Source organism: Rattus norvegicus, chromosome 3, assembly GCF_021556685.1.
Source record: "Rattus norvegicus strain SHRSP/BbbUtx chromosome 3, alternate assembly SHRSP_T2T, whole genome shotgun sequence".
Taxonomy (NCBI): Eukaryota; Metazoa; Chordata; class Mammalia; order Rodentia; family Muridae; genus Rattus; species Rattus norvegicus.
Window position 1 is genome coordinate 120,581,721 of NC_141536.1, and position 22,633 is coordinate 120,604,353.

Sequence of the window (22,633 nt, forward strand, 5' to 3'; positions counted from 1 at the left end):
AAGTTTGATAGCCATAGAGGAAGTGCAGTGAACTGATAGACTAAGGCTTTTAAAAGTCAGCTTAGCAAGCGTACTTTCTAAAATTTGTAACTGATGAGCGAAGAGGTTTTCAGAAGCAGTCCTATTATTTTCCCATGAAGTTTTCATTCCTGTGTTTAGGATTATGCTGAGGAGGCCACAGATCATCCTAGGTTGGTATACACAGTACCCTCTCCCTTCCAGCTTCCCCCTTCTGATTTTGTCCACCAGGAGAAGACACTGGGGAGAAGAAAAGAGCACTAGAGGCAGTTTTCTGGGCCCAATATCCACACACGAATCCCTTGTGAAGTGTAAATCCAGCCATTTTATATATGATTTTGTCTGAGATATAAGTAGAAACACACTGTCCAATAGAGCTGCCACTGACCACTGAGGCAATGAAAGCCCTATAGTGTGCCTAACTGAAATGGCAATGTGTTGTGATTTTGAATATGTCCATGATTTCATGGTTAGTAAAATAAGAAAGAAAAAGAAACAAAAGGAAAAAGAAAGAAAAATATCATATAAAGAATCAGTAGGTTTCTTAGATATTATGTATATATTAACCTTGAATAACTTATTTCAAATTTTATTTCTTTTTTTAATATAGTAGAAAATGTGAAATGTTTGTGGTGCCAGAATTTACATTTCAATCAGACAATGCTAGTTTAAAGCAATACAATAGAGCAGATTCATGTCACTCAAACTTACTTCCAGGTTGATAAATTCAGGACTAAGGGAAATATGACTTAAGAATAAACCCTGTGTAGAGTTATGAAAAGTCACAGTGAGGGAGTTGGAAACAGTCAGAGGATGTGCACCAGGTTTTGGAGTCAGTTTGGTATCTGTGGCTTTGCACACATCTAAACGTGTGTGTCCTAGGGGGTGGTTTGATCCATCAGAACCTCTACCTCTTTTCCTTTAAATCAGATGCTATCCCAGTCCTTCCTCATCCCTAGGACTTTTAAAATGACTGAGAGCCCACGGTAGTGCATATAGCCCCACTGTATGATAAAAATATAGGTTATTTGTAAATACAAAGATTGTTACATATTTTGCTGAGAAAGAAACCATGACCAAAGCAACTTGAGGAGGAAAGGGTTTCAACTTCAGTTCAGAGTCATGTGGAAGTTGGAGGGCAGGGCAGGAACCCAAGGCAGGAACCCAAGGCAGGAACCTAGAAGCAGGAACTGAAGCAGTTCCAGCACCAGACCATGAAGGAATGGTGCTTTCTGGTTTGTATCTCACAGCTTCAGCCTGTTTTCTTAGATAATTCCAGACCACCAGTCCATGGAGGGTGCCACCCACAGAGGGCCGAGCCCTCCCATATCAATGGTTAATTAAGAAAATGTTCCACAGACTTACCTCTGGGCAATCTGATGGACGCAGTTCCTCAGTTGAGATTCCCTCTGCCCTGCTGTATCTAGGTTTGCATCAGGCTGACAAAAACCAACTTTGCATCAGGCAGTTATTACTGTCAAATGAATTACTGCAAATAGTGATTTCAAATAGCAAAGGTTTATCATTTTGCATAGTTTCTGTGGAATGGGAATTCAGGAATGACTGAGCCACGAGATGATTGCCTCAGTCTTTCAGGATACTACAGCCAAGCTGTGGGCCACCATTAGTCATTTGAAGAGTTAGTCTGTCTGCAACAGAAGAAGCCTCTTCTCAGATGCTCGCTCAAATCTGTCCTCCTTGGATCTGTTCATATGGCTATTTGAGTGCCTTCAGAGTATACAAAATGAGAAGGAAGTCAAACTGAAAGTCATTAGGACCAAGTCACAAAACCCTGCCCAACTCAAGGGGAAGGAGAGGATAGGTAGTAAGTTCCAGTCAAAAAACAAAACATCCAGATATAGCGTGTGTGTGTGTGTGTGTGTGTGTGTGTGTGTGTGTGTGCGCGCGCACACACACATGTGCTCATGCATTGCGCATATGCACACACAAATGTATTTTACAAAACTATGCACACATATTTTTTAAGACAAAACAAACAAAACACTAAACTCACTCTATAAGAGATGGGGCTCCAAGTGTCAGTGTGCTCTTTAAAAAGAAAACTTTTGATCCTGATTAAGTTTGAAAACTGAAAACTTTACTTACACTTTATACTTGTTAGAAATATCAGTTGTGGTCTTTTTCCTCCATTATTAACCATAATTCTTTGTGAAGTATAGTACAGATAATCCTTAAGGAATTCTAACTCCACTTTTTCCCCCCAAGTACAAGGGCTAGCAAAAGCCAAAGATACAGAACTTCTTTCTTTCAAGAGAAAGAAAGGATGGTGCTGTAGAAGCCAGGGGAGCCAGAGACCTGAATGGCTGTTTTCTGAGAGCCTTTCTCATCACAGCCAGTTATCCTCACCCTCTACTCAACTCTTCTCTTCTCTTCTGTTCTCTTCTGTTCTCTTCTGTTCTCTTCTGTTCTCTTCTCTTCTCTTCTCTTCTCTTCTCTTCTCTTCTCTTCTCTTCTCTTCTCTTCTCTTCTCTTCTCTTCCCTTCCCTTCCCTTCCCTTCCCCTTTTCCTCTCCTCCCCCCCTCTTCTCCTCTTCTCTTTTCTTTCTCTGTTCTCTCTCTCCTCTCTCTTTTCTGTTTTTGGTCCCCCCTCTTTTTTTAAAGAAGAGATAGTTCCCTTAGAGTGAAGGGTACCTGCTGAGTGCCTGCTATTTCTCTGCTATTTTCCTGGGATAGCAGGTAGGTGATGTTGTAGTTACTTGAAGTCCCTGGCCTTTCTCATCCATAGCCCTTTGGTCTCAAGGAAACCTTTCTGGCTAGAGAACACTGATTCAGGGAGTCTTTATGACATTCAAGCGTAGCCTCTCAGTTCTGCTTTTTCTTGCAGGTAGATGCACATAAAGTTGTCTGTAGACAGCTGCCCGGTTGAATGTCAGTTTCTCCCCCAGTGGCTCTTTGTCAAGTTCAGCATTTTCCATAGTAGAAGCATGTGGTCTAATGACTACCACTCAGCCCAGGCTATTGCAGGTAATAGGAGGTGACTGTGGATGGTTATTTCTTCGTGTATCTCAGGAGCACATAAGTGAAAGAACACCAACAACTTGAAGGAAACTGGCTTTACATGATTTTTATGAGAGTAGAGATAGGGAAATGGAGCTCAACAGACTGTCAACAGCTGTGTTAAAAATTTTCAACACCATCAAATCTAATCATAGAATGGTTTTATATGTCTGAAAGAAATAGTCAGGGTTGAATTTCACTGCATTAGGAACCGGGTGCTAATTTACCTTTTGAAGTATTATTCTTATATTAATTCACTATAAGTATTCATTCATTAAACTATTTCTTAAAACTTACCTAAAAATAGGTCCAGTATGCTGCCCTGGGTTCTGTAGTTTAGTGTCTGTAGTGAAGATGGTAACTGTAAGAGAAACATCTTAGTCAAGCAAAACGTGTAAGGTAAGGTTGGGAACAAAGCAAAGCCATATCACACTCCTCTGCCAGTCTACGTCTGACTGAAAATTATTTAAGTTTCCATAAAGGGGTTGGGGTGGGAATTAAACACATTTCAATTGGTTAATATTTTTAAAGTGCCAGAGTGCTACATGACAAATGGAATTGGAGAAAGAAAGGAGAAAAGAATAATAGTGGAGAATGTGTCAGGAATGATTCTAAATGCCCACAAAGAAATCTGACAGAGGGACTGGAGAGATGGCTCAGTGGTTAAGATCACTGACTGCTCTTCCAGATGGTCCTGAGTTCAATTCCCAGCAACCACATGGTGGCTCACAACCATCTGTAATGGGATCTGATGACTTTTTCTGGTGTGTTTGAAGACAGCTAGAGTGTACTCATATGCATAAAATGAATGAATGATTTTTTAAGAAGAAAGAAAGAAAGGAAGGAAGAAAGGAAGGAAGAAAGAAAAAAGAAATCTGACCAAGTATCTTGTCCTTTCATTTGAAGTCAGCAGTCCTGTCACTACAATGAAGGAGAGTGTGTTGAGTTTGAGTTGAGAGGAAATTACCCTGAGCAGGTGAGGCACGTGTTGGAAGGTTAACAGAGCAAGACCCCCACACGTGGCTGAGAAGAAACCAAACAGCAGTCTGACTGAAGGGGCCATGTGGCTAGGAAATACATTGACTGAGCAATCCCGGGCTGGTAGCTGATAGGCAGAGACTGCAGCTCATGAGAACATAACTGCTGATGACAATATGTTCAAATTAGAATAGTAGAAGAGTGAAGCTATAGTCACAGTGAACACCCCGAGGAGGCCTTGACCAGTAGATCAGGCCCTGTACCTAGACCTCCATCCCAGGAAAATAAGGGAATAAATTAATCTTACTTTATGTTATTGAGTGTCATTCTATAGACAATGAAGAAATAATTTATTCTTTGTATTTGTGCTAAGGAAGACGGAGAACAATAAAGAGAATTAAGATCTGATTTATGAGTACACTTAACATTATGGAAGATGGGCTAAATGTTGTTGGAGAAAAAAAGAAGTAAAAAAAGAAGTAAAATTTATGAGTACACTTAACATTATGGAAGATGGGCTAAATGTTGTTGGAGAAAAAAAGAAGTAAAATTAAGGATGCTTTAATTGCTTGCTTTTTAACTCAGAGTTCTAAGAACTCTTTGTAAGCTTTAGTCATGAGTCCATTAGTTATATTTTTTTGCAAATATCTTATTCTATATTGCAGTTCTTTTTTAAAAATCTTCTTGACAGATTATTTCACAGCACACATATTTGATTTTCTCCCGTGCTCCACTATTAACACTCTTCATCAAGTTCTAGATTTGAAGATATTTTTGCCTATGTTTTCTTACAAAATATTTTCTTGTTTACATTTTAATCTATGATCCATAAGTCAGAACAACCTGGAGCAATGCATTCTAAGTCCTAAATGACCGAGTTCTAAAAGAACACTGCCTTGCAACCACCAACTGCCAACTTAGACTACTGTACCCAATAAGACTGTCTGCAACAGATCAAGGAGAAATAAAACCTTTAATGATATAAGCAGCCTAAGATAATTCATATTCAACAACAATAACAAAACCAAACATAATGTTGGAAGGTATACTCTGAACTGAAGAAAGAGGTATAAAAACAGCCAAGAAACTCTAGGGGAAAAAAGATACAACCTAATAAAATACAAAGCACAATTAAGGACACAAACCAACCAAAAAATAATAAAAAAATGAATGCAATCTTCACAAACTTTTTAATAACTATAAATGTTAATGGCTTCAATTCTGTAATAAAAACAAATAGATTAGTTTAATTGATTAGACAGCAAAATGAAGGAGTCTCTTTTGCCAACTTTTGGGACTGTTTCTACATACTTGGTTACTTCATTTAGTCTTGCTGGGGGTGGAGGGTACCTAATCTTATTGCAACTTGATATGCTATGTTTGGTGGATATCCATGGAAAGCCTGCCTTTTTGTGAGGTGAAAGGAGGAGAAGGAGGAAGAAGAGGAGGAGGAAGAGGAAGAGGAGATGGGTTGGGGCTGAGAGGAGGTAGTCAAGGGTAGGAGAAACTAGGAGGAGCGGAGGGAGGAGAAACTGCAATCAGAATGTAAAAAGGGAATAAAAACAAAGAAAAATCCATCTATCTATTGCCACAAGGAAGTCATCTTAGCTTTAAAGATAGGTACCCCTGAACGTGAAGAAAAATGATCGAAAGTATTATAAGAAAAATGAGATCAGGAAGCAAGGAGGTATTGTTATCATATTTAATAAAATAGACTTAAAACTAAAACTACTTAGAAGAGACAAAGAATGGTACTTTATTCTAACCAAGGGATTAACTAACAAAATATTTCACTACAAAATATGTATGCACCAAACTCTGGTGAACCCAATTTCATTAAATGCTTACTAATGGAATTAAAAACACAGATTAACAGAAACTTTATGACAGTAAGCTATTTCAACAACCCACTTTCTCTAATAGACAGGTCATCTAGACAAAGAAAATAAACAGATTCCTCAGAATTAAATGATATCTTATATTGAATGTCCTAAGATATATCTACAGACTGTTGTACCCAAATGCCAAAGAACGTACATTTTATTCATCAGTGCATGCAAGCCTCACTAAAATAGACCACATGGAGAACTATAAAACAAATCTTAACAAATAATGAAAGTTGAAATAATTCCTTGTACGCTACCTGACCATTGTGCAATAAAACTTAAGGTTGACAGCCAACAAAACTCTAGAAAGTATATAAACTCATGGAGATTGAGCAAGTCATTGGTGAATCATGAATGATTGAAAAAAAGAAATAAAATTTTTTTGAACAAATTAACAATAAAAAATGCAACACGGCATTAAAAAAAAGTTCTAAGAGGGAAATTTGTAGCCCAAAGTACCTATGGTAAAACAACAAAAAGCATACAAATAAATGACTTTATGATGCAACTCAAGAATTTGTACAACAAACAATAACGAATCAAACCCAACAGAAGGAGGAATTAATAAATATCAAAACAAAAATTAATAAAATAGAAACAAAGAAAAGAATAAAAGAATCAATAAAACTAAGAGGTTTTTTTTTATGAGGTTGTTGTTTTTGTTTTTCTAAACATAAACAATATTAACAGAGCCTTGGCCCAACTGAGCAAAAGAAAAAAAAAGGTGATTCAAATGAACAGAAACAGAAATGAACATTATAGTAATAAGACATTACAACAGACACAACAGAAATACAGAATATTACAAAGGAATACTTTAAAAACCTATACACTATTTAGCTGGAAAATCTAAAAGAAATAAATACATTTATTTCTTAATAAATTTTTATTATTACATTCTTCATTGTTTATAACAGTTTTCAAATTCAAAATTCAAATGTATTTTGGTCATATTCTTCCTCTACTGCAAGTCCCTCCAAATCTTCTCCCTCTCTCCTACACATCTAACTTTAAGTTCCTTCTAAAAAAAAAAAAAAAGAATCAACCTCCTAATACAACAACAACAAAAACTCTTAAAAAACCCAGAAAGCAAAAAGAAAGGAAAGAAAAAGAAAATAAACTCAGGAATTATTCAATATATATACAAGTCAAGAAATAAAATAAAGCATATAAATGGACTTAAAGACAAAAATAACAATCATCTCAATAGATTTACATGAAAGCCTTTGGTAAAAATCCAATATACTTTCATAATAAAAGTGCTACAATAGATAAAGCTGGAGGAAACACACCTCAACGTGGTAAAGACTGTATATGACAAACCTACAGCCAACATTATCCTAATTGGGGAACTTGAAGACATTCCATTAACATCAGAAACAAGACAGGGCCATCAGTTATCCCTGCTCTTTCTCTATATTGTTCTAGAAGCACTTGCTAGAGCAGTGGTTGTCAACGTGGGATCATGACCCCTTTTGGGTCACATATCAGATATTTATATTACAATTCATAACAGTAGCAAAATGACCGTCATCAAGTACCAACAAAATAATTTGGTGCTAGAGGTCACCATAACATGAAGAACTCTATTAAAGAGTTATAGCATTAGGAAAGTGGAAAACCAATATGCTAGAGAAATAGGACAAGGGAGAAAATTATGAAGAAATAAGGAAAAGAAGTGGAATTACCCCTAATTGCAGATGACATGATATTATAGGTAAGATATTTCAAAAATTCCGCCAGAAAATTCCTAGAAACAACCAACAATTTCAGGAGAGCTGCAGGGTATAAAATAAACATAAAATAAGTAGCCTTTCTATACAAGAACAACAAACAACTCACGAAAGATCCTGTCTTGTTCGTAATAGAAGAAATAAAAATGGCTAAGAAATACCTCAAATTGATAATAAAAATAAAGGCAAAAAATATAAGATCAACTCTGGTCCTAGAAAACCTGGATGTCAAAATTGCTAGAGCATAGGTGATGCCATAGAAGATTTATGTAGGAAAGAAAATTTTGAATAAGGCTTCATTTGTCCAGGAATTGGGCCCAGCAATCAGCAAGTAGGACTTCATAAAACTAAAAGGCTTCTCTACAACTATGAAAACCTTCGCCTGTTCTACATTTGAGCAAAGCCTAATAACCAGGATATACAAAGAACTCAAAAAAACAGTCAAGAAAACACAGGACACAAGGTAAAAAATGGGATAAGGATCTCGAATTAGTTCTTAATAGAAGAAATAAAAATGGTTAAGAAATATCTTAAAGCCTCTTCATCCTCCTTAGCAATTGGAGAAATGCAGATGAGAACTCAGACTAATCCCAGTCAGAATGACTAAGGTCAGCAAAGCAACTGACAACACACGTTAGAAAAAAAGGGAATCCTCATTAATTTCCTGTTGCCAAACTATATACAGTATCTGATATATGTAGCCTAAATAAGTTATGCTGTATTGTTGCATTTATACATTTTTGAATATATGTAGATATATACATATGTATGTGTGTGTGTGTGTGTGTGTGTGTGTGTGTGTGTGTGTGTGTGTGTGTAACAATACTAACCAATGAAAAAAGTTACTAATGAGAGTGTGGGGCCATGGGAGCAGGTTCTATTTATGCATTTATGCATACATATACACATGTATATATGTAACAAAAGTAATCAATGTGAAAGTTATTAATAAGAGTGTGGGGACAGGGGAACAGTTGAAGAGAGGGGACTTAGGTGGGACTTGGGTGATGAAGGAAATAAGAAATAATAAATAATTAAAATATATAAAAATCAAATCGATAATAGAAATAATTCTATGATTCAACTCGAGTTTATTCCTGTATATTATGTAGTTTTTAGATAAAGGGTTGTGTGTGTGTGTGTGTGTGTGTGTGTGTGTATGTGTTTGTGTGTAGGTATTTGTGTGACCACTTCTTCATTATCTTGAATGGACATATGAAGCCAAAATAAACTACCAAAAACCTGTCACCTGTGTCCTGCAAGCCCCAATGTCCTTATGGTGCTTGCCTCTTTGTCCCCCTCTTTCAGTAATTCTTTTATCTATTCTATCATATCTATTATCTATCATCTGTCATCTATCTATCTATCTATCTATCTATCTATCTATCTATCTATCTATCTAATCTATTATCTATATATCTAATCTATCATCTATCTATATCATCTATCTATCTAATCTATCATCTATCTAATATTATCTATCTAATCTATTATCTATCTAATCTATCATCTATCTATATCATCTATCTATATCATCTATCTATCTATCTATCTATCTATCTATCTATCTATCTATCTATCATCTATCTCTCATCTTCCTATTTGTCAGTTATCTATTGCCCATGAGTTTTAGTTGTACTTGAGAAGGGCAAATATAGCATCTGCCTCCTCTTGGAAACATAAGCCCCAGCTGATGAGTTTTATTCAGTCTCTAAATGCCCTGACAAATCCTCACATCAAAGGGAATTCATTATTTCAGTTTTCTAGAGGGAAAATTTGAGACACTTAGGGGCAATTTACTTGATCAAAGTTTCTTAGAAATGCAGCCTTGGCTTCCAGTAAAACCTTGGAAATTTTAGCAGTTACTTTCCTTTCCATTTCCCCGTCCTCTACATTTCTTTAAAAAAATAAACCTGCGTGGTGGGGGAGGGGAGGAGTAGTTACAGACAGAGGAGGCTGCAATAACTACTCTTTTGACTTGGAAGGAGTGTCGACAGATATTAAACAGAGAGCTTTGAACAAGAAAATGCTAATTTATACAAATTGATGATGCGAATTTCTTAATTACAGAACATCTTATAAATGAATGCATTACTTATTTACAGTGTGCTAAAACTAAGTGGCAAGGTTCACTTTTAGATCACTCCTTTGACAAGGACTTCCAAAGAAATGGGGATGAGGTCAAGAGTCACCTTCAGCCTGTCCTTTCCAGCAGAAGCCTTCACTTCAAGCCCTATCTCATTGACTTTTATTTTGAAAAAAGACAGGAAGCCCCTCCCCTAGCACTCATTATAGAAGATTCTTAAAGATTTTTGTGTTTCAAATGTTGTGGTGGGGGCAAGCACAGAGAATTAAATTCTGAAAGTAAATTTGCCTTAATACTTGTGTGCAAATCCCCAGGCTCTGTCTCTGTTTAATTTTAATCTTTAGCATTATTCTTCAAAGCCATTTGTCTGCATCTAGATATGATGCTGGGAGGCAAAGACCTCATAGGAATGAGTGCACCGACCTCCTAGTTGGCTCTTTCTGTACCATCGACTCCCGAGAATTCAAGACTAGTATATGCGGGAGGCTGGGAAGATGGGCATGATTGCTTGAGTTCTTTGAAAGAATACAGAGGACAGCAGACGGTATTTGGCTCAGCAGAATGAAGGAAAGCGCTTAGTTTTCCGGATGAGTCCGAGTTCCAGCCTTCCAGGACTCACCTGGGGACCATGAGAGCTTTGCTTGGCTGTATTTCTCCTGTCTCTGCCATCGTGTATGCAGGAAGAGAAGGCTTTATTTTCAGTTTTCTTTTCCTTTTTTCCCCCCAACTATTCTTCTGCCATGAAAAAGACAGTCACACATTAACCTACCTGGCCAGAGAGGACTCTTCAGCCGTAGGAGCTTGGCAAGAAGGCACTCAGAAAGCACTTCTAACTCTACAATCTAGTCTTGTGCCCCTGCCAGGAAGCTAATTACCACCTCCAAGAACTAGGTAGAAATTATAAATTCATTTTCTCCTGGTAAGAGAGAAAGAGAGTGCTGAGAAAATAAGGAGCCAGGAATATCCTCCTTCAGGGACTGAAGGGCCATCTTACTGACAGAGGGTTCTCATCCCCAACAGGCAAGATGAAGGAAAAGGGTCAGTAAACATTTATCTTAGCATCAGTTCCTAAAGGGTATCCACTACCATCACAAACTCCAAGAAGGCTACTTCACCGGGGTTTCAGGGTGGGCAAATGCCAGGAGTCACAAGTGTGCGTATGTGTGTGTGTGTGTGTGTGTGTGTGTGTGTGTCTGTGTCTGTGTCTGTGTCTGTGTGTCTGTGTCTGTGTCTGTGTCTGTGTGTGTTTTATATTGTAATTTTCTCTCTAGATATCTCTTTCTAGATTGCTAGATGGGCTTCAGGAAGGAGTCTATCTAAATTTCTTCCCTTTCCCTTTAGAGCTCCACATATGGTAATAAAGAAAAAGAAAACAAAATTTAGAAAGGAACTTAGGATGGAAAGCCCTTATAATTGTGTTTCATTCATTAATTAATTCATTATTAATTCTTGAGACAAGCTCTGACCATGTAGTCATGGCTGGCTTGGAACTCACTGAGATGTCAGGGAACTCACAGATACCCACCTGCCTCTGCCTCCTGTGTTCTAGAATTAAGGGAATGCAGCCCTATGCCCAGCCCTTACCACTGTAGACTTTGCTTTTCTGCTGTCTAACAAACCAGAGTGTGTTTCCTGTGCAAACAAGTATCCATTTCAATAGTCACACCTATTAGTATCAGGAACTGCTTTCCCCTGGTGATGTCACCTAGTCACCTGTGTATCTGTTGCCATGGCAACAGAGATGCATTCCCTGCAAAACTTTGGTTCAGTTCCCACCTTCACCTGGGAGGAGTTATGTCACATTTCAAATAAAAGGCAGACCTTTCCTGACCCCTCTCCCTTCTCTTTGTCTCTCTTCTCTTTTCTCTCCCCCTCCCCCGCACCCATCTCTGTCATCCCGATAAACCTCCTCCACACAGGACCGTGTTGGCTTGGTGTAGTTTGTCCAGATGCAAGTTGCGATTTCCATCCCAACAACACCTGTAGCTGTTACACTTTGCATCTTCTTTATACTATTTTGGATTTTTATTAGCATGCTGCCCAACTTTGTTCATCCAGGAGATGCAGCAAAAGTTGACATAGCTCACATCTACTCATCTACCTTCACATGCTCTATAATCCTTCCCTGTGATAACACTGATCACAAACAGCTGTGCACCAGAGAAGACGATCCATACACTGAAGATGGATGCCCCAGTCAGGGTGCTCCGCTGATCTCTCACGCTTGTGTACTCCTTATTGGCTCTCAGAATCTACTGAGTAATAAAGTGATACTGGAGAGGCTCATCATTGACAACAGAGAGGCAGAATGGATTAAAAAGACGTGCTCTCTGACTATGCAGCCATATTCCAATTCATTAAATTCTCCAAGTATTTGTAGTATATCTGTTATTTACTGGGTAGTTGTGAAGACCTTGGGAATTCAGTAGTAAGTAAACACAATGGATGCTAAGATGTCTCCTGAGGAAGGAACACTTATTATACAAGCGTGTATATCTAAGTATGAGCAATTCAAAGGTTGGGTGGCTGTTCACAGGCCTGCAAATCCAGCACTGTGGTGGGTGGGAGACAGGAACCTGGGTCTCTGGAGTTTGCCGGCCACGAGTCATTGAAAGACTCTACTTCAGGAAAATAAGGTGGAGAGGGACAGATTAGGACAGTAAATGTCCTTCTCTCACAATGCACAGGCACCCACATCCACACATACCTTCCAAGCCTTCCATGTCTACTCCGTATTCTATGTCTCTGTACTCAAAGAACATAGCACCTGCATTCCAGTGGGGTGCTTGGTTTGCAGAATCAGAGAGTCCAGTTCCGCTCTCCAGATCCTGCCTGTAGTATTTTACAAATAATTCCAGAGGATCACATGTTATTGTTCAGTTTCAAACCTTGGACAAATGGCCAAGGTGCTCATTTAACACATCAAAGTGGACTTGGCCACCAGGTTCTCCTAACATCCCTCAGTCCTTACCTGTTACAGAGTATGATTGGCACACCCTGCCCTCTACTCTGAACTTGCCAGCCCAGCGGCTGGGCTGCCCTTCCTTCCCCCAGAGACTCTTCTCTATACAATCCAGGTATTTTGGTTGTACCCTTTTTTGTACCTTTGGCCTCTTGGCTGCAGACTCTCATTCCCTTCTCTCCTCTCCCTTTCCCTACCCCTTCTCATGTGGCTCGGGGTCAAAACCACTCTGGAGTCTTCCAGGTGTGGCTGCCTCTGTCTATTCTTTCTCACATATCTATAATAAACTTTCTCCTCCACCATACAGGGTCAGTCATGGCTTTCCTTTTTATTTCTTTTTTCATTCAGCTATAAAGAATGAGTTTGTCATCGGTCAGGACCCAGACTCTAGCTAACCAGTGCCTGCCACCCCCTGACTACAGAGGCTCAGAAATAGGTACATTTTCAATGCAATTTTGGTAAGGAGATTCTTCTCTCTAAAGAAAAAGTTGGAGGAAGAGGTAAGCAATTCTGGAAATAGCTACAGGCTAGCTATGATGGTGAGGACGGATATAGGTCAGAGCATCACCAAAGTACATTGCACAAGCCTGATGGAACCCCATTTGATCCTACTCTGTCTCCAAGCTCCTGTTATGGGAGCAACACGTGCCATAACATTCTAATCAATGCAGATGTATGCACTTGAACTGTCTGTTTCCCAAACTCTTAATGGAGAGTCTCACATCAAGACGTAGACTGGATCAGAGTAGATACTTGTGGCCCATGACTTGAAGCCAGAGGTCATCCTGGGAACCACCCTTAGTGCTGTCCGCCATGCAGGATAAATGGAACACATTGTAGAACACTCTGGGCTCAGGACTAATGTAAGAGGCCAGATGGAAGAATGTCATTGTGTTTCACTGATGATGAGGGAAAGGCAACTGTAGAGACCTACTGTACTGACGCTGAACAAGACAAGGGGAGTCCTTGCATCCTTGATATGGACCTGTGCAATGCATCTCAGCAGCACTGGTCTTCTCTGCTCCAGACCTGCAGCTCGCCTCGCCTTATCGCTCTAACCTTCCTTATTCTACAGCTCCAGGTGAGTGAGTACAGCAGTAGCCTTTGTGGCCTCTCCTCATTGATTCTATTCCCTCGCACTTTATCTGTTATATTTTCACAATTTACTTAATGTGGTGGTTAGGCAGTGTAGGGATTGTTCTTTTCCTTTGTGGAGAAGGGGTGATAAGGACTGAGCTCAGGTCTTCCACAGGTGAGGCAAGATCTTTCACTTAGCCATACCTCCAGACCGGGTGTGGGGGACAAGAAACTTCTTATATGAGAGAAAAAGGGAGAAGAATTTGGTGTGCCTTCCCATCTTTACGCAGGAACATCTTCAATGTCACCCCAGAGAACCTCCTGGTTATAGAAGTCTGATTGCAGGTGCCTCCATTAGAACAGTATTTAGATACCAGGCTCCCTCCCAGTGACTTAAAATGCCACATCATCCTCCTAGATATCATGGAATAAATCATTCCATATCCATTTTTCATACGAGCAACTTCAGGTCTAAAATGGTTAAGACTATTTGCCACGTTTACTGAATATGGAGAAAAAGTCTGATCCTTTGTCATTAGATAAAGAAATGCCATGTCCTAGTGTATTTCTGTGACGTGCCTAGGTCTCAGTTATCTAGCAATTATTTATAAAATCAAGCAAGCCATGCTGTTAAGGCTGCAGGTATGAGCACACCACAGGGCTATGGGTCCTTGGGCACAGGACACCTTTGTGTCCCCGCACTGAGTATGGACTGAGCTAAAGCCATATATCCCAGCAAGTTTTATAAGCAAGTATTGGCTCCAAATGTCTTATTCTTAGTAGAATTGTTTATATCTATTCTATTGCCATAACACTTAGAACTCCTCTCAGTGACATTCTGACATTTTAACCTGAAATGCAAACATTATTATTGACTTTTGTTTGTTTGCTTGTTTGTTTGTTTGACAGCTGGGGAATGTAAGGTTCAGCTAGCTAAAGCAGAATATCAGCATCGGCAGGTTGTGGGCAGTTATATCAAAACCAGAACTAGGTTACCTTGGTCCCAGACCAAGATATATATAAAGAGAAACATGAATGCAATGTGTGCGACTACCCTCTGCCCATGCCATTTGGACAAGTTTTCTCAATTCTAAATTAAGTGTTGATTTTTACTTTAGAATAAGGTGTTATTATTTGAATTTCTTTCTCCCAAGAGCCCCTTTGCTACGACTTCCAAGGCACACAGACTTGCTTTAGAGCTCGCCCCACGAAAGGCAATGGCGACCCTTAAAATGGATGTTATTCAACAAAACACAAGCTTCTAGTGAACTTTGGGTAAGCTCTGTGGAAAATGGATGGCATTTTGACCAGGTGTTTTCATTCATCCATTCCAGAAAGCCACTGCAGTGATAGGGCAGCCATTGTTCCCCTAGGGTGTGGTAAGCAGAGACAAGGAGCAAGGAGTGTATTTGAGAAAGAGGATTTGGGGTGGAGTGGAGCATAGGGAAACAACTCATCTCTCATTGTTACTGAAAACAGTATCATCTCCATCTCGGGCAAACAGTTTGAGCAACATTATAGCTAACTTTGAGTAGCAATCCTGGTAGGGAAAAGAAATACAACAGGGAAAACCAGGGTAATAGTAAATATAGTGAGCATTGCTAAATCTGAAGATGCCTACCGTCATCTGGAGAGACTGAAAATGTCTCTCACTTAGATGCTCACTGGGCCTGACTGCAGGGTGTCAGGGGCTTTATACAAAGAAAGTAAAAGCTAGAGTGATTTTGTAAACCACTTGAGTACATTTCCCAATTAATCCCCACACAAGCATCATCAAATGACAGAAGCATTGCTACCTCAAAGTATTTAGCCTGACCTCTGCCAATCACAGAGTTTCTATGGAGCTGTGCTGACTCACAACAACCCCAGGGGGCCCATCAACAAATCAGTTCAAGAACAGAAACAACAAAGATCTAGGGAAGATAGTAGTAAGCGATCTACTTAAGGGAAAACAGACTCCACAAAATTAGGTCAGGGAAATTACCAGACAAAGAAGGGAACAATAGTGTGCTGACAACAGCCCCCAAACACAACAATAGAAACGTCAGAGTTGCAATAAGGTGTTAGCTAACATTTCTAATTTTCAACAATAAAGGGCAAGATAAAGGAAGAGAAAGGAAATGTTACCAACATTTAGAAGAAGCTTATCCCTACTATTTTTGAGAGTGACTGATGGACTTCTGTTCTTTTGAATAGCTATTGAAAACAGCAAACAATGTAGTTTTTAAGGAATTAAAGAGTAGCATTAAAAATGTGAAGAATCAAATATAGTCTCCTCTGGGACTCCCAAGCTAGCTTGTGTCAATCTCAAGAGTTATGACTTACGTCACTTATTGAAGTATCAGAAGGATAGGAGAGTGACAGAACACCAGGAAATAAATATAAAGAAACAATGGCCAAATCATTTCCAAATTTCACCCCAAAACTAATCTACAGATTCTATAAAGCCAACAACTGCACTTGGCTTTATACACTCATACACTCATACAGCCACACCACACCGTGTTATTGTCATGCTGCTGAAACCAAGGACACAGAAAAATCATGAAAAGAATAGCAAAAAAGGACTCATCTTCCTCAGGACAAGAACATGATTGACAGCTGACTATACTCATTGGGAGCAAGAACACCAGGATGCACTGGGACAGAATGGTGTACTCCAAGAGAACGGCTGATGGTTATAGTCATCCTTCAAAACAGAAAGTGAAGGAAAGACATTACCAAATAATCAAAGAATGAGTGTGTTTGTTGATAGCCCTCCAGTCCTATAACAAATATTAAAGGAAATACTTGGGATAAAAAGGAACTATACAGAATAGTAACTAGAAGTTGCAGAAAGAAACAAAGGAATTTAGAAGATCAATATGCATGAAACTAAATGAATGGTTTTTTTCCTTTTCTTTAAAACATGTCTGTATAAATCTATAAGTACTGATGTGTTTTAGATAGAAAATGATCCCACCTCTCATTGTTGTATCCTTGGTCCACTGGTGATGCTAAAAGGAGACGAGTGGATCATGAGGGTGCTACATTCCTCTGTGAGCTAATCCACTGAACTCCTACTGACCCAGGCTGTTAGGCCTATGCTCTTGAAGTGCTTGCTGTCTTCTCTTATCACCGTGACAAAGTACGTGGCAGAAACAACTTAAGGGCACAAGGTTTATTTTAAATAACCGCTTAGTCCCGTGCACTTAGAAAGAATACCATGGTATGATGAGCAGAGCATGGGGTGGGAGGCAGCAAGAGAGAATGTACCCCAAAGACCTCTCTCCCCTCCCCAAATAGAATCATCTGTGGACCAGGTACTCAAATCACAAGCTTATAGGGGATATGGCAGAGTTAAACTATAACGAGAAGGCTATACTTTGCCCTGACCTTCTCTCTGCTTCCTGGCTAAGATGAGTTGAACAGCCTCTCTTGTCTTGGGTTGCTGCTATCACTCTGGCTGTTCTGGTTTACATCAGGTCCAAAGCAATGGTCCCAGCCAACCATAAACTGAAGCTTCTGAGACCATGAGCTGAAATAAGTTGGCCAACATTATTAGATGTCTTCTTATATCTGTGTCACAGCACATATATAACAGTGCAGTAGTGTTCCTATTACACATAAAACTTTAATACATAGCAAATGAGAGTTAAAAAGAAGAAACAATTGGACCAAATTAGAATGCTCCTGCATTTTATAATAATTAATATCAATCTGAAATAGACTGTAAATTTAGATTTGTATTGGAAGTCTTGAATTGGCCTGAGAGCTTCCTGGAGAGTTCCACCAAATAGTTAAGGAATATCTATAACTGATCTGTTACAACCTCTCACAGAAATCATATTGGGAACATTCTTCAGCTCATTCTGTCAGGCCAGTATTATTTGATACTAAGACAAAATAGAAAAAAAGAAAGGAAGGAAGGAAGGAAGGAAGGAAGGAAGGAAGGAAGGAAGGAAGGGGAAACAGAAAAGTTGGTGGGCCTTTGCAAACCCATATCCTTTGAAAATACACATGAAATATTATTAAAAAGTCAGATCTCACAAGGTAAAGGGGTTTATATATCATGCCCAAAGGCAAATTGTTCTAGGAGGCAAGGTAGTTAACACCTAAACTGAACACAGTGTACCATTTCCCTCATGGTGAAAGTAGTGATCAATTTTCTACATGCTTGTTGCTTGTGTATATGCCTTGTTTGGAGAAAATGACTGTCCTAGACCTTTGACTCTTGTTGAGTTAGGCTTCTGGGGTTATGCTGAAGGTTTTGGTCTTTTGTTATCTAGTGTAATGTTAAGTGTGTGGCCCCCAAAATGTCCCAGAGATGAGAGAGTCCACAGATATGTCTTAGCCCCAAGTTATTTTTGACTGATAAATAAAGATGCCAATAGCCAATAACTGGGCAGAAGAGATATAGGTGGGATTTAGATTTTTGGAGCTTGGTGGTTGGAGGAGAGTCATAGAGAGAAGAGGAAGGAGAAGCCACCATGGTTAGGTGAGCCATAAACACATGGCCCTGAGGGCTGGCCAATTGGAGGTAAGAGTAGTCCCAAAGAAACATAGTAAATAGTAATATTTTGGGGTTATTGATAGGGAAGTAGATTCTAATAGCATAGAGGTTAGGTATCAACCCAACTCTTGTGCTGTTTAAAGCTTATTTTTTATTTATTTATAAATATACAGTCTCTTCCCCTGTCCCATACCCCTCCCCTCCCCCTTATTCCCCCCCCCCATGTGTGTGTATGTGTGTGTGTGTGTGTGTGTGTGTGTGTGTGTGTGTGTGTGTGTGTTTTCATCTGGGAACTAAATGATCTAAGGCAGGGTAGAAACCCCAGGCAGGAATAAAGATTTTCTACAACAGGGTTTGTTATTGACTATTAAGGGGTCTGTGTAAGTTCTTGTCATTAACGCCTCACTGATAAATTACTTACAGATTTATCATCCATTGCTTATCTGTTTACTCCACTGATTGTATCTTTTGATACAAAATTTCCACAAATTCTTCCATGATATGTGATTTCCCTACTTTCTGTTTCATTGACTTTGTCTTGCTCTTGTGTCATATCTAAGAAATCACTGTTAAATTAAAATTTGTAAGCCTTTATCTGTTTTCTTCTAAGGGTTACAGTTTGGGGGTCTTACTTTTTTGTCTTTCAGTATTGCATTTGAAGCGTTTGTTCGTTTTATAGATAGTGTTAAATAAAGGTCTAACTTTATTCTACTTCTAAATAATTTAATGGGATTCTTATATCACCATTATATAAAATGCCCTCAACTGGAAACCATTTCAATGCCATCAACTATTACACAGATAAAGTATGACATATTCACGCAATGTAATATTATTCAGCAATAAAATAAATTACTGTGCAGTGTCAAGGATGAATAAGGAAGCAATTATGCTAAATATAGTAAGCCAAAGGCAAAAGATATACAGTATTTGTCTACATATTGATACTATAGATAAATGCATATCATTATCACCAAATAACATAAAATATAATATATAGGTTCTATTATGTATGCTTGTATGCACATGTATATGCACATGTATATTAAATTAGATTCGCTTATATAAACTGCCTAGTAAAGGAAATATGTAGAAACTGAAGGCAGATCCCTGCTTGTCTAGGGTAGAGACAGGCTGCAAGTAGCCCGAGTCTCTTTTGGGGATGATAAAAATGTTTTAACTTTGGATTTTGGTAATGAGTAAACAATTTTATAGGTACATTTAAAAGTTTTTAAATTACTGAAAGTTGGCAAATTGTGGTAAGTTTGACCTCATTCTAGCTGTGTAAAAGATATAAAAAGTTTCAGAGTCAAATCATTCAATAACAAAGAACAGGAGCTCTGTTAGAGTCTGTGTCCCTGTGATGAACACCATGACAAAAAGCACATTGGGAAGAAAAGCTTTATTTCGGTTTACAACTCTCAGTTCACATTCCAGAGCTGGCAGACCTAGGGTAGGAACTCCAGGCCGGCATCTAGAAGCAAGCCTGAAGCAGAAGCCATGGAGAAATGTAGCCTACTGGCCTGCTCCCCTGGGTGGCCCTGGGCTTGCTCAGTTTGCTATTTTATAAGCCACAGGGCCACCTGTCTCTTGATGGCACCGCCCACAGTGGGCTGAACCCTTCCATAGCAACCCAATCAAGAAAACGCCATGTGGGGGCTGGGGATTTAGCTCAGTGGTAGAGCGCTTACCTAGGAAGCTCAAGGCCCTGGGTTCGGTCCCCAGCTCCGAAAGAAAGAACCAAAAAAAAAAAAAAAAAAAAAAAAGAAAACGCCGTGTGGGCTTGCCCAAAGGCCATTCTTATGGGGCCATTTGCTCAATTGACGTCCCCTCAGATGACTCTAGCTTGTGTTTTTTGGTTTTTTTTTTTTTTGTTTTGTTGACCGAACCCAGGGCCTTGCACTTGCTAGGCAAGTGCTCTACCACTGAGCTAAATCCCCAACCCCCTAGCTTGTGTTATGTAGACAAAGACAGACAGACAGACAGACAGACAGACAGACAGACAAAATACAACCAACTAGGATACAAAACAAATATCTAAAAAAAATCCCTGTGATACAAAAAATAAGTATGTGTAAATCAATCTTACCTTGAATATCTTGGCCAAGGCTGAAATGTTGACAGAAGCAAGGCTAATTTTGCAGAATGAAAAAATATCAGATCAAGTCCTTTGTTCTTTGAAAATGCTACCCGGGTTCCTCCATCTGTCCGTGTCTCTCTCTGTGTGTGTCTCTCTCTGTCTCTGTCTCTGTCTCTCTATCACACACACACACACACACACACACACACACACACACACACACACACACACACACACACAGTCTGTTTCTAAACAGTAGCGAGCAAATCCACTCGCTCGTTTCTCCTATTTGATTTTCATTACCCCAACCCCTCTCGCCTTAGACATCCACAAAAAGTCAGAGGTCGGTCAGTGTTGATGCCCCTGAAAGAGCTTGTTGCCTCTTCCCAGTGTGGGGAGAACCGTAAGCAAACCTTTTCTTAAGTTAAATTCTTGTGGGAGGAGTGGCAGGGCATGGAGCCAGGCATCTGACAGAGATGGAATCTCAGGCCGACGGCCAGCAAGGCCATTCTGGTGCGTTACTGGGACCATCATGCTTTCTTACTGCGAAGGGCTTTCGGAGACACCGGGCTGGGATCCTACTTGCCAGCTGGTGACCACCTGTCTCAGTGACTTCAGCACTGCCCCATAGTAAAAAATCCATGCTCAGACCTTGCTGAAGGCAACTATTTAGAGATTTCAAGGTCCCGGGTTTATTGAGTAAGAATTTCTCATTGTAAACACAAAGAACTCCTATCATTACCAAAACATTCTAAAAACAATGCTGTTTTTGGCATTTGACCCAGGTTCATATCTACACACCAGATAACTCTGCACGGATGCTTTCCAATCGCCTGTTCTCAAGGTTCCGAACAGCAGGAACATGCTAAATACAGGGGATCCTATGGGGAGAGTTTCTCTGCAGCTCCGCAACGGGTCTCTTGGAACACCATAAGCAGGAGTACTGAGAGAAGCAGCTTAAAAGATGTACCTCATCCCTGCTTTTCTGCTCCCTGAAACCCTGCAGACCCCAGGGAGATTCGGCAGGTACAGACTGCCCCCTCTCCCCGCTCCCTTGAAAGAATGAAAATCCAAAGAGAGAATTGTGCAAAGTGCCCTTGCGCCTGTATGATTTCCTTGTCAACAGTTTTCGAGGTCAACCTGGTTTATTTCGTGAAATTAGAGGCCCTGCTGTCAGGGTTTCCCCAGGCAAGAAAACGAGGTTTGTTTAAGTCCCTGCCTTGGAAATCCATCCACTTGTGGTTGTTTCCTGCCTATTCAAGAATAGCCTTCACTGTTCTTGTGGGACCTCGGGATGCTGTAATTCTCGTCTCTTTCTCCTTCCTCAGACTTCTGATTTTAAAACATCTGAAGCCCTCACAGAAGAATGTACTATGCATATGAAACACACACACCTACAGACAGAGCAGTCTAACAATACTTAAGGAAAATCAAATGACCCCTTTATGTCCCAGTCCCCAAAAGCACAGTGCAGGGAGAGACTCAGCATGGTTTCTTCAACAGATGCCTGCAGCTGCTGCTTCTCCCTCACATCTGTCCAGGTAGAGGAATGAGCCTCAGGTTGAGAAGATCTCTGACTGGACCCTGAAATTCTTTTGGGAACTCATTTGTGTTTTATTTTTCAGCGGTCTGGTGCCGCAGGGGATTACTGCTCCGGAGTTGTAGACCAAGCAGCCTAGTGTTGGTCCTCCACCTTGCGTCACCCTCCAGCTTTTGGATGCCCTGTGCTACTGGTCCACTTTCCTTCAGGAAGTGCTGTGACAGTGGCAGGATCTCTCACCAGTTAACACACCATCAACATCTAAACTCTTGCTTTGTCTTGCAGGACATTTGGAACGTCTCTCCATTACCTACAGTCTGAGCACTGCAGATGCCTTCTGTATCCTTTTACTATCTCTGCCCTGAAGCTTGCATTTGCTTCAGTGTGCTGTTACCTCGGTCTTGGCTTTCTCAGTGTTTGACAGGGGTGGCAGTTCTCCATTTTGTAGTCAATACAATGCGTTATGTACTCACCCTGGGAGAGCTCCTGTGCTTCTCAAACCTCAGCTGCCAAAGCCTTCTGCAGCACCCTAAGCTCTACTAAACAGCTCATCCACACCATTCATTCTTGCTTCCCCATTTTCCAGCCTCAACATTTAAAACTGCCAATGATCCCTCTTTGATAATACTTACTGCGCTTTTGTGCTGTGGGGGAAGAACCGTCATTTCGAAGATGATATTTGCTATTTTCTGCCTCCTTTGCTTTTGTTTTAATAGCCAATGGAGGCACTCTTGAAGAGATCTGTTCTCCGTTGTGGGCACTCT

At 39.9% G+C, this 22,633-nt stretch overlaps 1 long non-coding RNA gene across 2 annotated transcripts; it reads right to left on the reverse strand.

The window, feature by feature from the left end:
* Nucleotides 1-1,383: 1,383 nt before the first annotated feature.
* Nucleotides 1,384-20,726, reverse strand: LOC134486302 (uncharacterized). Of its 2 annotated transcripts, none has more exons than XR_015683809.1 (3): nucleotides 20,339-20,723; nucleotides 3,333-3,396; nucleotides 1,384-1,457 (listed from the first exon to the last, which is right to left on the reverse strand). It is a non-coding gene; the product is annotated as an uncharacterized LOC134486302 (long non-coding RNA). The 2 variants fall into 2 exon arrangements; XR_015683808.1 differs by lacking the exon at nucleotides 1,384-1,457 and adding an exon at nucleotides 1,518-1,746 and having other exon boundaries at nucleotides 20,339-20,726.
* Between the last annotated feature and the right edge of the window lie 1,907 nt (nucleotides 20,727-22,633).